Source organism: Macrobrachium nipponense, chromosome 41, assembly GCF_015104395.2.
Source record: "Macrobrachium nipponense isolate FS-2020 chromosome 41, ASM1510439v2, whole genome shotgun sequence".
Classification (NCBI taxonomy): domain Eukaryota; kingdom Metazoa; phylum Arthropoda; class Malacostraca; order Decapoda; family Palaemonidae; genus Macrobrachium; species Macrobrachium nipponense.
The window spans coordinates 12,030,945-12,045,944 of record NC_061102.1 but is presented as its reverse complement, the minus strand read 5'-3'; the positions used below and the strand labels follow the sequence as shown (position 1 = coordinate 12,045,944).

At 36.9% G+C, this 15,000-nt stretch overlaps 1 protein-coding gene across 1 annotated transcript in view; it reads left to right on the top strand.

The window, feature by feature from the left end:
- Nucleotides 1-15,000, top strand: part of LOC135212505 (syntaxin-1A-like) — a 397,641-nt gene that overhangs the window by 97,821 nt on the left and 284,820 nt on the right. Inside the window, exon 3 of the mRNA XM_064246004.1 lies at nt 8,457-8,503. The gene's annotated coding sequence lies outside the window, so the exon portion shown is untranslated. The remainder of the gene's footprint in view (nt 1-8,456; nt 8,504-15,000) is intronic.

Genomic DNA, 15,000 nt, shown 5'->3' with positions numbered 1-15,000 from the left:
CCCTGGAAAGAGGAAATATTGTAACTAATATTTGGAGTAAGGTGGATAAGGTTAGGCCATCTGGAAAGAGGAAAATTATGTAACCCTAATAATTTGAGTAAGGTGGATAGTTAGCCCCCTGGAAAAGGAATATGGTAACTAATATTTGGATTAAGTGGATGTTAAGCCCCTTGGAAAGAGGAAATAATTTGTAAACTATATTTGAGTAAGGTGGATAGGTTAGCCCATCCCCTGGAAAGGAATAATGAATAATAAATTTGAGGTAAGGTGGATAGTTACCCAATCTGGAAAGAGGAAGGAATATGTAACTAATATTTGAGGTAAGGTGGATGGTTAGCCCCCTGGAAAGAGGTATGTTAATGATATTTGATAAGGTGGATAGTTAGCCCCCTGGAAAGAAGGAAATAATGTAACTAATACTTGAGTAAGGTGGATAGTTAGCCCACCATCAAAGAGGAATATAACTAATATTTTGAGTAAGGTGGATATTAGTTTTCCACTAATATTTGATTAAGGGTGGATAGTTTAACCCCTGGAAAGATGGATGTAACTAATATTTGAGTAAGGTGGATAGTTAGCCCCCTGGAAAGAGGAATATGTAACTAATATTTGAGTAAGGTGGATAGTTAGCCCCCTGGAAAGAGGAATATGTAACTGATATTTGAGTAAGGTGGATAGTTAGCCCCCCTGGAAAGAGGAATATGTAACTAATATTTGAGTAAGGTGGATAGTTAGCCCACCTGGAAAGAGGAATATGTAACTAATATTTGAGTAGGTGGATGTTAGCCCACCATGGAAAGAGGAATTAAGTAACTAATATTTGGAGTAAGGTTGAATATTTGCCCACCTGGAAAGAGGAATATGTAACTAAATATTTTGAGTAAGGTGGATAGTTAGCCCACCTGGAAAAGGAAGGTATGTTTACACCTAATTTTGAGTAAGGTGGATAGGTTACCCCCCTGGAAAGAGGATATGTTACTTATATGATTTGATAAGGGTGGATAGTTAGCCCCCTGGAAAGAGGAATATTACTGAATCCCTTTGGAGTAAGGTGGATATTTACCCCCTGGAAAGAAGGAATATGTAACTAATATTTGAGTAAAGGTGGATAGTTAGCCCCCGTGGAAAAGAAGAACTAGTACTGGAATTTATTTGAGTAAGGTGTTAGTGACCCCCTGGAAAGAGGAATATGTAACTAATATTTGAGTAAGGTGGATAGTTAGCCCCCTGGAAAGAGGAATATGTAACTGATATTTGAGTAAGGTGGATAGTTAGCCCCCTGGAAAGAGGAATATGTAACTAATATTTGAGTAAGGTGGATAGTTAGCCCACCTGGAAAGAGGAATATGTAACTGATATTTGAGTAAGGTGGATAGTTAGCCCACCTGGAAAGAGGAATATGTAACTAATATTTGAGTAAGGTGGATAGTTAGCCCACCTGGAAAGAGGAATATGTAACTAATATTTGAGTAAGGTTGGATATTAGCCCACCTGGAAAGAGGATAATGTTACTACATATTTGAGTAAGGTGGATGTTAGCCCCTGGAAAGAGGAATATGTTACAATATTTTGGAGTAAGGGTGGAAGTTAGCCCCCTGGAAAGGAATATGTAACTAATATTTGAGTTAAGGTGGTAGTTAGCCCACTTGGAAAGAGGAATATGTAATGCTAAATTTGAGTAAGGAGGTGGTATTTGTTTAAGGTTGGCAAAGAAGGAATATGTAACTATTTTGAGTAAAGGTGATAGTTAGCCCCTGGAAAGAGGAATATGTTAAACTAATAATTTGATAAAGGTGATAGTTAGCCCACCCCTGGAAAGAGGAATATGTAAACTGATATTTGAGTTAAAGGTGGATAGTTAGCCCCCAACTGGAAAGAAAAGGGGAATTATTTGTTAAACTAATATTTGGAGTAAGGTGAATAATTAGCCCACTGGAAAGAGGAATATGTAAACTAATATTTGAGTAAGGGGATAGTTAGCCCCTGGAGAGGAATATGTTAACTATATTTGAGTAAGGTGGAGTTAGCCCCCTGGAAGGAGATATGTAACGGATAGTTACCCCCTGGAAAGAGGAATATGTAACTAAATATTTGAGTAAGGTGGATAGTTAGCCCCCTGGAAAGAGGAATATGTAACTAATATTTGAGTAAGGTGGAGTAGTTAGCCTACCTGGAAAGAGGAACATTTAACTAATATTTGAGTAAGGTGGCCAGCTGGAAAGAGAGATTATGAAATTGATATTTAAGCGAATCTAAATCATCCCTAGGATGATTTACACAGTCCAAAGGATCAGGTAAATTAAGATACCTGAGAAGAGGAATATGTCACTAATATGTCACTAATGTTCAAGCGCATCTAAAGCAGCCATAGGAAGGAATTTAAGAAGGATCAGCAAACTACTGTTGCACGGAACAGTGGATCAGCTAAATCCCACCCCACTCAATCCCCTCCCTCTCCCCTCCCCCGCCCCCCACCACCACCTGGAACCGGGAAAAAAAAGCAATCTCTTATTTACTTTTTTTCAATAAAAGCTAGGCCAAGTCCCCTCGATGCCTGCCTCATAAAGTAATTAATTAACAACACGGTACGCGAACAATGGGGGTATATGGATTTTCAGGGCTATTGCCAATCAACAGAGTGATGCAATGAGGTTAGAGAGAGAGAGAGAGAGAGAGAGAGAGAGAGAGAGAGAGAGAGAGAGAGAGAGAGAGAGAGAGAATAGTCTTCCTTCTTTACAAATCTTGCTTGCTTGCCTTGTCTGCTTTCATATTCTTGAAAATTATCATCTACCAGTTTTGGGATGTATAGCGCTTCATATTTGCCCAGTTTTGAGTCGCTCATTTATTAATACCATAAGTCATTCCTTTTCCGCTAAGGATGACTCATTAGTCGCTTTGTTAAAACAATGAATGATAATAATAATAATAATAATAATAATAATAATAATAATAATAATAATAATAATAATAATAATAATAATAATAATAATAATAACAAGAAGAAGAAGAAGAAGAAGAAGAAGAGGAAGCTCTGAAACTCATACGTAGATACCTTGGTTCTGAACGTGCTTCAATTTCAAGCACTCATTGTAGGATGAAGCACGTCCATCAAATCGGCTGCCTATTGGCCTATAGGTACGTGTATAAACTGGCACTCATAGATATGTGGGTTCTCCTAAGATAACATCAGTTTTCTAGCCAAAGATTCTTTGTTCATTCCAGAGAATGGATGACTATTTCTGATTTTGTAGAGCAATGCCAGTTGTTATGTCATCGTATATAACTCCTGGTTATTTATGGAGGAACACTTTACATCAACAGCCAAATGATTCTGATTACTGTCAACTGTATCACTCGACGTACATATGATTGAATTATTACAGTTATAGTTTTAAAAAAAATCTGCTATCATATTATGATTTCAAACTCCTTTGGCTCTTGAAACCATCAGTGACCCTTTAAGTGAAATGGGAAAACTAGGTCACTCTCACCTGTAAACAGCGCAGGTATCTTTGTGTTCTGCGTCCACCAATTGTTAATCTATTTCATCCACAATCTCTGTGATGATCAAAGTACCTATACCTAACGATTCTTTATTTACATGCAGGATGGATAAGGTCCGTCTGAACCTTCATTAGAGCCCAAACCTTTTCTTTAATTTTTCACATTAAAATCCACTTGGAAAAAATTGGCTTAACTAAATTTTGTAAATAGATTTTTTTTACTCTCTTCGGCGGATCTGATAGACATCTAAGAAAAGGCACTTGCAACATATATACCTACTTTCACATATTTAATTGAAAGTACTTTTATATGTTCCCTCAAAAGTCTTGAATATCTAAGATATTATGATTTGCATAAAACTGACCTAAGGTTACGCTCAAACAACAGGTCATCAAGATAAATTAGTTGCTAACAACCAGCGACCTTGAATATCCGTGACACGCTTTTGAGAAGTTGTCATATTTCATTTCAAAATATACGATTAAATAATCAGTATTTGTGCGACAGTCGTACAAGTTGGTAATATGTTTACTGATGATGAAGATATGAATGAATTTGCTAACTCAAGACTGTGTGTATACTAAAAGAGATATCCGTCGTATGAGCGTATAGAAACACGCACACATACACACGCTTCTAGTGGTTCATCCTCTTGAGTAAAGAATGCAATCTATTTGTAAGGTACACAGCATGAGTACATAAACACAGAAACTGTACACAGACTCCCCAATGTAAATACGCATTACACATCACAAGCATGCTTATGAACGGACGTTTAGCAACGTATATTATTATAATAAAATGAACAGTTATAAACAGGAACTGTGATGGTTGATTAAGCATTTGAACTTCACAGCTATAACGAGCTTTGTCCGCCCTATTTCGTCCTTATAAATAACTCTATCCTTTTCCATTAAATTCTGTTGAAAAAGCCAATGAAATTCATACAGAGAGAGAACTGGCTAATTGCACTTTTCTTTTTTTGTTTTGAGGAAATTCTGCCGTTGCAAAAAAAAAAATATTTAGTTAGACATTCAAAAGCGAACGACCCTTTCATAACATGGCATATGTTATGCAATGAATATTGCAGCTCTGTTAATTAAATATTTCACAGATACTTCATAAAGCTCTTGGCAAGATGTGATAATAGCAGGTTCTAAGCTTTATCTACTTTGTATATATGATATATATATATATAATATATATACATATATACTATATATATGTATATATATATATATATATATATATATATATATACACATATATACTATATCTATGTATATATATATATATATATATATATATATATATATATATATATATATATATAAGTATACAACAGATATACAGAAAGAATTAAAAAGAATTAATATGTTGTATCACCGGAAAGTAACATAGAGAGAAATAGATAGATAGGTAGAGAGAGAGAGAGAGAGAGAGAGAGGAGGCTGGATTATAAAGGCCTGGTATATGACGCACACCTTCATACATCAGGCTTACACAAAAACTACAACAGGGAACAAATGTTAACAGGGAAAAAGTAATGCTTACTTTACCTGCCCTAGCGGAATATAGCTTTTTTTAGAAGACCTATTCACTTCCAGACCTCTGTAATGGAACTTTATCTCGTTGATGAAAGCTAAACACGCGTAAAACGCCCAAGGGCTCTCTGGTGAAAGAGGTCCTTTTAACCCCTCACTGTAAAAAAAAAAAAAAAAACAAAAAAAAAAAAAAAAAAAAAAAAAAAAAAAAAAAAAAAAAAAAAAAAAAAAAGCGATATAGTGCAAGGATTGATGCCACTCGTCAAAAACTGTTGCAATGCTTGTGGGATTAAACGTCAAAAATTTCGCTAATTAGCGAAGTATTACGCGTCAAATTCATTTTTCTCTTTGGGTATTCTTCGTGATCACACTTTCCTTTTGATATTCCTATCTCTCAAAACTCCTAATTCTGTTCATTCTCACTCAGCAACATTTCCTGAAAATGTGGTGATGTTACTAAAAAATAAATAAATAAATAAATAAAAAAGTCAACATTGAAAAATGCTGTTATATGTTCAGTTTTTTTTTATTTACTTACCTTTGAACTGGTCTGAATAATGTAACATTAACGCTATATAAGTCATACTATGTTCTAATCTCTCTTTGTAAACAGATCTTATGTCACTCAGCAGGAGTGATGAATCTACAATTTTAAGAATAATTAATAAAACATTATAAATTATTTGAAATTAGTTGTAAAATTAACAATGTAATTCTTTGTATACAGATCTTTTCATATCTGTCATACAAAGATCGATCAATTTTCGCGTTAAAGAAAGAAGAATCGTGTTCCCATCGGTTAGGATTTATGACGTCATGCGTCATTAATTTTGATTACAGCCGCCAGTTGTCCCTACTGGCGCCTTGGTATTGCTCATAGAAAATATTGAGATTAGAGCGGTGCAATTCATTATGTTTGTATGATTGGAAGGTGGCTGATCAACATGCCAATTTGTACGCCCCTAGCCTCAGTAGTTTTTAAGATCTGAAGGCGAAACGGGAGAGTGCAGACAGAAAAAAGTGCGGATAGGAAAAGGGCCGGCAGGAAAAGAGCGGACAGAAAAGGGCGGACAGAAAAGAGTGCGGACAGAAAAAGGGCGAGCAGGAAAATTGCAGACAGAAAAAAGTGCTGGCAGCAAGAGCGCGGACAGAAAAATTGCGGACAGTAAAAAGAGCGGGCAGAAAAAGTGCGGACAGTAAAAAGTGCGGACAGAAAAAGGGCGGGGCAGAAAAAGTGCGGACAGAAAAAGTGTGGACAGAAAAAAGTGCGGACAGAAAACGAGCGGGCAGGAAAAGCGCGGACAGAAAAAGAGCGGACAGAAAAAGTGTGGACAGTAAAAAGTGCGGACAGAAAAAGGGCGGGGCCAGAAATAGTGCGGACAGAAGAAAGTGCGGACAGAAAAAGTGCTAACAGAAAAAAGTGCGGACAGAAAAAAGCAGACAGAAAAAGTGCGGACAGAAAATGCGGACAGAAGAAAGTGCGGACAGAAAAAAGCAGACAGAAAAAGTGCGGACAGAAAATGCGGACAGAAGAAAGTGCGGACAGAAAAAGGGCGGACAGAAAAAATGCGGACAGTAGAAAGTGCGGACAGAAAAAGTGCTAACGGAAGAAAGTGCGGACAGAAAAAGTGCGGACAGAAAAAGGCGGACAGAAAAATGCGGACAGAAGAAAGTGCGGACAGAAAAAGTGCGGGCAGAAAAAGTGCTGACAGATGAAAGTGCGGACAGACAAAATGCGGACAGAAAAAATGCGGACAGAAAAAAGTGCGGACGGACAAACAAAGCCGGCACAATAGTTTTCTTTTACAGAAAACTAAAAAAAATGCTTAAGGAACAATTTCCATCTTAACCAGAAAATCATTCGATAGATTCAAAGACGGACGAACATCAATGACGCAACACGTGAGTAAAGTCGACGCAAATAATGGAGCGAAAAATCACGTCCCGATGAGTTCTGAAAATGAAAAGTGATTACGTCAATTATCTTGTCATCAAATTGATAATCCAATTACGCTGACCCCCTCATTTGCATCAATTGGTGATTAGGTAATGCTCTCCGCCGCATTACAGATCCTAAGTGAGTTATGAACCGATAAGTGATTTATAGTTCTAATTTTTTTTTATATATTATTTACATCGCCAGGGTGCGAATGAACGGGGAGAGGTGAGGTATTTGTTGACCAAAGTAGAAGACTCTCTCCTCTTCTTCTTCTTCTTCTTCTTCTTCTTCTTCCTCCTCAAAGCAGAAAACTCTAAAAAAACACCAAAACAAACTCGAAAGCGACACAAAAAGAGCCTCTTATCTCATTAATTTTTTTTTTCCTCCAAATTTTCTCCATTTTTCATTCCTCTCTCCCAGACGTCGAGACATCGCTTCCCACTTTCCTCCGGACGAGTTCCTCCTAGATTTCCGAGACAGTTTAAGAGAGAAAGCTTGTTGTCCTCATCCTCCTCCTTCTCCTCCTCCTCCTCCTCCTGCCCCTCTTTACAGTGAAGTCGCCTCTCGCAGGGAAAGAGGAAAAAAGGCTCTTTATATCTGATGGTGTTACTTGGATCATTAAGTCAGTCTTCTGTGCGGTGGTTTCTGATTTACGGGAATCATCTGATTACATCGGAGTAGAATCTTCAGGTCAGGTAGTGGCTTAGGTAGGTAGGTAGGAAGAGAGAGAGAGACAGACAGACAGACAGACAGACAGAGAGTCACATATAAAATATTGAGCTAACCAGTCCAAATGCAATGATGATCTATTATATGAGAGAGAGAGGGAGAGAGAGAGCGCACTGTGCATAGAATATTAAGTTAAACAGAGAAGTTCCAAGTACAGTAATGATTTATCATAAGAGAGAGAGAGAGAGAGAGAGAGAGAGAGACCATTGTGCATAGAATATTAAATATTAAGTTAAACAGAGGACTTCCAAATACAGTAATGATTTATTTTAAGAGAGAGAGAGAGAGAGCATTGTGCATAGAATATTGAGTTAAACAGAGAACTTCCAAATACAGTAATGATTTATTATAAGATTATAAGAGAGAGAGAGAGAGAGAGAGAGAGAGAGAGAGAGAGAGAGAGAGAGAGAGAGGGCAATGTGCAGAGAATTCAAAGATAAATAGCTTAAAACAAATACCCATTTTATCATCCCTTTTTATCACCCCGTTATCTCCGGCCGGGTTAAAAACACAGCCGCCCCCCACCACCACCCCCAACCCATCCCGCCCACGCTTGTGAGGAGAACACTTTAAAAACAAAATCTTTTAAAATAACAAAATCTAATAAATGTCGTTTCAAACTTTGGTCTCTAGGCAACGACGAAGTACCACAGGTGATGTATACTCATTAGGCTCCCGTTACCTGTCCTTACCTTTACTCTAACCCCCTGGCAATTCTGACTTTTTTCTTTTTTTTTCAGAGAGAGAGAGAGGGAGAGAGGCTGCCTTATATATAAGTCTTATGCAGGTATGGATTTTAGATTTTTTCTTCTTTTTTTTCCCTTATAAGTACTTGCGTTTATCTGTAATATATTTCAGCATGTGTTTTTATTTTGTGTATGCCTGAAGATTTTGTTCTAGGAAAAGTTAACTAAGGGTTATTAAATAGGTATGGAGGTAATTTTTTAGGAGTGTAGTTTTTCTTTACTGTGTCTCGGAAGTGTTATAAAAAAAATTCTTTGGTTTTTATATATCTCGCAAAAAAAAGAATAATTCATTATTTAGTGCGCATTCTCCAGTTCATTTGTAAGACAAGAAACTATTTTAATTTTCAATTTTTCGTAACTATTAGAACTAGAATATAAAATTCAGACCAGAGACCAAATGCTGGGACCTAAGAGGTCATTCAGTGCTGAAAGGTTTTAAACATGCGACAGGAGGAAAACCTCCACAGTTGCACTCTGAAACGATTGCTAGGAGAGGGGGGGAAAATGAGACGGAAGAAAGAGAATATGAGCAGAGGTACAGCAAAAGAAATGAAAGGCGTTGCAGCTAGGGGCCTAAGAAAGGTTCTCGGCAAAGAACCATAAGTTATGCCTACAGTGTACCGCGTGAGGTGCACTGATGACACTACCCCGCCCTCACTCTCTACGGGGAATGTTTTGTAATTATGGAAGAGTGCTTTAATTTTGTGGTCGATAAACCTATCTATCTGTCTATCTATCTATCTGCCTTATCCAAAGAAACTGCTTGAGGAAAATCAATAAGGAAGGCTAGACATACATTATGTCTATTGAAGTCTCACGTTGTTATGCCACGATTCAAAAAAAAGGGGGGGAAAAACACACATTCCTTTAACAGACATGATCCTGTTTTGTTCGATAAGGAAACAAATCAGGTTACTGATGACTGGGACGGTTCAAGGAATCTGTTTGCTGGTGGTTTTTGTAACCTGTTTAGGACAGGGGAGCAAGGTTTGGCTAACGAAATTGGGGGAAAGTTTCCCAACGATCGTCAGACGGCAATTGTATGTGTTTGTGTGTGTGCTTGTTTGTGTGAAAGTTTGTTATCTTACCTTTATTATAGAACCCCGTGTTTATGAATATATATATATATATATATATATATATATGATATATATATATATATATAATATATATGACTGGTAAAAATGTTCTGTTATAACAGACCATCTAATAAAAGGAGCCCATAAGAACACCAAAAATATAGAGAGAGAAATGTTATATTTCATAGACTGCTGTCTCCCTCTTCAGGTAGATAATTGAGAAAAGTTACAGAAAAGGTGGTATTTATACCAAGAGGTACATCCACAGGTACGCCAGTTTAGGTCATTCCCGCTGACAATATATTATATATATATATATATATATATATATATATATATATATATATACATATATTATAGATATATGATATATATAGATATATATATATATATATATAATATATATATATATATATATATATTGTTATGGTCAGCCATGAGCTCCATACAGGTTCAAAATAATTAACTAAGAAAATTGATAATGGGACTGAAAAGACTGGCAGGGGCAGAGGCAACAACGGGAAAAGGACTTCAACAAAACAGCAGAATAACCTTAAAACTACTTTATTAGGCCTAAATTATTCACATATATACAAGTGAGTCAGGTCTGGTCCAAAAATAATTAAATTACCAAAATAAATTAAATAGCAAGAGTCAATAACAGATGCAGCATAAATAAAGGTTACTTTAGTAAACATCATAATGAACAGTAAACATTGGAGTTAACCATTGTTAAATACTTTAATTACAACAACAACAAAATCACGACAGCATAAAGATGCACCCACAGCTTAAATAAATATATAGGTACAACAACCGTCATACATTACACACATGGAAACCTTTAAGCAGCGTAAATACATACAATACAGAAATTGTTAAACAGCATAAATGCAAGTCTTTAAATACTTTAATAGCATAAATACCAATAGCCAAAGCGGTAATATAACAAATCAAGCAGCACAAATACCAAATTACTTTTACAAAATTACAAGGTAACAATACATTATCTGGAGAATTACATTTAACATACCCTCGTGCAGTACAAAAAACACCACGACAATCTACACAGAGATGTCAAGACCACGAAGGGTCCAAGAGGACAAACATTGAACTTGCTGCACGATCATCGAAATATCCCGCCCTATGACGGCCAACAGGAAACATCTCCAAAATCACACAGATGATCGCCAGAGTCAAGGCAACAGCAAGTCTGCTGAAAACCGGCAAGCAGGCCATCAAAACCATTCCTCCGATGGACAAGGTTCAGCCATCAAAACCATCCTCGAACTGCAGAGGGCCACAGGTAGCGAAATACCTTCAGTTCCAACATTCTCCAACTCCAAGCTGCTATGCTGTCGAGATCTGTACTCTCTGCTATCCCAAACCTGACTAAACAAGTTAATCACAAATGCAAGGAGCAAAGGTCACCTCTTACAAAGAAAAACAAGCACTACTGGGTAAGGAGGGCACCTTCAACAATGGGAACGACGACAGAACGGTTTGTTCCCAACAATAACAAGCACTGAACCTTACACCTCCCCACCCAGAGAAAAAAAAAAATTTCAATTTTTTTTTTTTTTTTTTTTTTTTACACACTCTTCCTCCCAAGGTTACCACAAACCCCACCAGCCAAAACAGAACCATATCCTGGCAAGGTCGCCATTTGTTATGGTCAGCCATGAGCTCCATACAGGTTCAAAATAATTAAACTAAGAAAATTGATAATGGGACTGAAAAGACTGGCAGGGGCAGAGGCAACAACGGGAAAAGGACTTCAACAAAACAGCAGAATAACCTTAAAACTACTTTATTAGGCCTAAATTATTCACATATATACAAGTGAGTCAGGTCTGGTCCAAAAATAATTAAATTACCAAAATAAATTAAATAGCAAGAGTCAATAACAGATGCAGCATAAATAAAGGTTACTTTAGTAAACATCATATGAACAGTAAACATTGAGTTAACCATTTGTTAAATACTTTAATACAACAACAAAATCACGACCGCATAAAGAAATGCACCCACAGCTTAAATAGTATAATGGTACAACAACCGTCATACATTACACACATGGAAACCTTTAAGCAGCGTAAATACATACAATACAGAAAATTGTTAAACAGCATAAATGCAAGTCTTTAAATACTTTTAATAGCATAAATACCATAGCCAAAGCGGTAATATAACAAATCAAGCAGCACAAATACCAAATTACTTTTACAAAATTACAAGGTAACAATACATTATCTGGAGAATTACATTTAACATACCCTCGTGCAGTACAAAAAACACCACGACAATCTACACAGAGATGTCAAGACCACGAAGGGTCCAAGAGGACAAACACCATTGAACTGCTGCACGATCATCGAAATACCCGCCCTATGACGGCCAACAGGAACATCTCCAAAATACACACAGATGATCGCCAGAGTCAAGGCAACAGCAAGTCTGCTGTCAAACAGGAACAAAACCGTTCCTCCGATGGACAAGGTTCAGCCATCAAAACCATCCTCGAACTGCAGAGGGCCACAGGTAGCGAAATACCTTCAGTTCCACATTCTCCAACTCCAAGCTGCTATGCTGTCGAGATCTGTACTCTCTGCTATCCCAAACCTGACTAAAGTTAATCACAATGCAGGAGCAAAAGTCACCTCTTACAAAGAAAAACAAGCACTACTGGTAAGGAGGGCACCTTCAACAAGGGAACGACGACAGAACGGTTGTTCCCACAATAACAAGCACTGACCTACATATATATATATATATATGTATATACCTATATATATATATCTATATCTGTATATTATATATATATATATATATATATATATTATATATATATATATATATATTATATTATATATATATGATATATAATAAATATAATATATATATAGTATATATATATATCTATATATTAATAATAATAGTATTTATAATATAGTATATTATATATAAAAGTTTTTTGCCACGAAGGACAAAAATGAAAGCGAGATAGCCAAGTACTTTCGGTCCTGTTCGGACCCTTTACTGAGGCAAACTTTGCCTCAGTAAAGGGTCCGAACAGGACCGAAAGTACTTGGCTATCTCGCTTTTTCATTTTTGTCCTTCGTGGCAAAAAACCTTTGTTTATACATAGCATCACGTTTTATATACTTCGTGATCAAGTTATTCATATATATATATATATATATATATATATATATATATATATATATATATATATTGTTTGTTTGTGTTTTATCTTATGATCAACTTTTACAAGTTTATTTTAACTACCTGTTTGTATGCTTATATTGTTAAGTGATGTGATAGCTTTATAAATGGCTGTTTTCTCTCGCCCGAGGTCAAGGCATTAACGCCTTCTGCTAACCAAGGATGACCTAGGATGACCTGACCCTTCACCTGACCTTTCAAGAGTTCACGCACGCGCAGAGAAAAACGTGGGAGGTGAGGAACTATCCGCCCCTCTCCCCTTGCTCCCACACCCAAAAAAAATTTTTTTGAACATATATAATGTAACTTCTGAAATGGAGATTGAAAAGGTGGCAAAGAGATGAGCGAAATAGAAACGAGAGGAAGAAAAACCGAGAGAAGAGAGAAAGAAAGAAAAAAAAAAAGAGGTGCGAGGATGAGGATGAAAACCTCGCCACACGTCTCTCTCTCCGGGTCCCAAACATCATTCATGACTCCACCTTTTCAGGAGGGAGCTTCGGACAGAGAAGAGAGACGAATGCGGACTACGTGACGCGACGGCGTGGACCTGATTCCCCCAGTCAGGACTGTCAAACATCCTGCGCAACAACGAGGCACCGAAGGCTCTCAACGTATCATAAATTTTCTCACAAAACGAAGCTCCGATTCAATAACAGTCATTTCAAGTCAGGCTATACCTGCAGCCGAAGCCGGAGTCACCAGCGAGTTCGGACGAGGGCGAAAGATCTCTCGGGGGAATCCCCATTGAAAGTTGGCTTACCAGAAGAGCTAATGAATTTATGGAAATGAACTGGTCTTACGATACATGAAATCTGGCTGATGGAGTTGAGAGATTGACTTGGGCTTTTTATTCTCTCTCTCTCTCTCTCTCTCTCTCTCTCTCTCTCTCTCTCTCTCTCTCGTTATACTCAGGTTGGTGACATTCAGGTGGGAGGGTATGGTAATTACTTTTTACCTGAACTTGAGGACGTCTCTTAGGCGTGGAGGAAGGGCAAAATGAGCGAGGGAGGGAGGGAGGGGGAGTGGGAGGGTAATTTCATTTTATGTTGCGACGACAGGTGAGTGTCAAGGGAATTACATTGTAATGATCTATGGTGTCAAGATATTTCTGATTTATCGAGCCTCCAAGATGTGGAGTTTTATCAACAAAACCGCCACCGTCTCTCTCTCTCTCTCTCTCTCTCTCTCTCTCTCTCTCTCTCTCTCTCTCTCTGTGTGTGTGTGTGTGTGTACACAGAAATGTTTTTAGCAGAGCAAAAATATAGTAATTATAGGCTACATCCAACTTCATTTTTCAAAGTGGAACGAAAAAAATATAATTATCTAGCAGCTGGCAATGACTGTAGGCTTCATTTTTAATAGCAGCAGAACCAAAAAAATGTGAGTGCGTGAGAGAGAGAGAGAGAAGTGGGGGTGGTTGTGTGGGGGAGGGGGTGAACATTACGTTTCGATAAACAGAAATTGTAACTCATGGACTCCGTGAGGTTACAGTATCAAAAACTAATCATATAGTTCCTACCTCACTCAACCATTTTACCTTTCAGTGACTCGGCTACCAATCAGGTGGTCCGAAGTTCGATTCTCGGCTCGGCCAACGCGGAACCAGAGAAATTTACCTGGTGATAGAATTTATTTCTCGATATAATGTGGTTCGGATCCCACAATAAGCTGTAAGTCCCGTTGCTAGGTATCCAATGGGTTCCTAGTTACGTAAAAATATCTAATCCTTCGGGCCAGCCATAGGAGAGCTGTTAATCAGCTCAGTGGTCTGGTAAAACTAAGATATACTTAACTTTACCTTTCAGTGATAATTTTGTCTTTTATCCAATTCACGCCTTATTCAAGCGTTATTATTATTATTATTATTATTATTATTATTATTATTATTATTATTATTATAAGCTAATTAATTTAATTATTTCTTTTCTCTTTTTGTATGTCAATTTAGGTATTGTAATCCAGTGCTTATCCATGTGTTCCTTTTCGGGAGTCGTCATCTTTAAATATTTCCTAGTCATAAAATCTTTCCTCTCTTTTTCTTTCTTTTTATAAAATTTTATATTTATATATTATATATATATATATATATATATATATATATATATATATATATATTTTATTCATTCATTTATACAGTCTCTTTCAACCTGATCAGTATTAACCTCCCCACCAAGCCCTCCTTCCAGATAATAACTCAGATATGAATGATGAAAATACTTAACTCAGTTTAATAT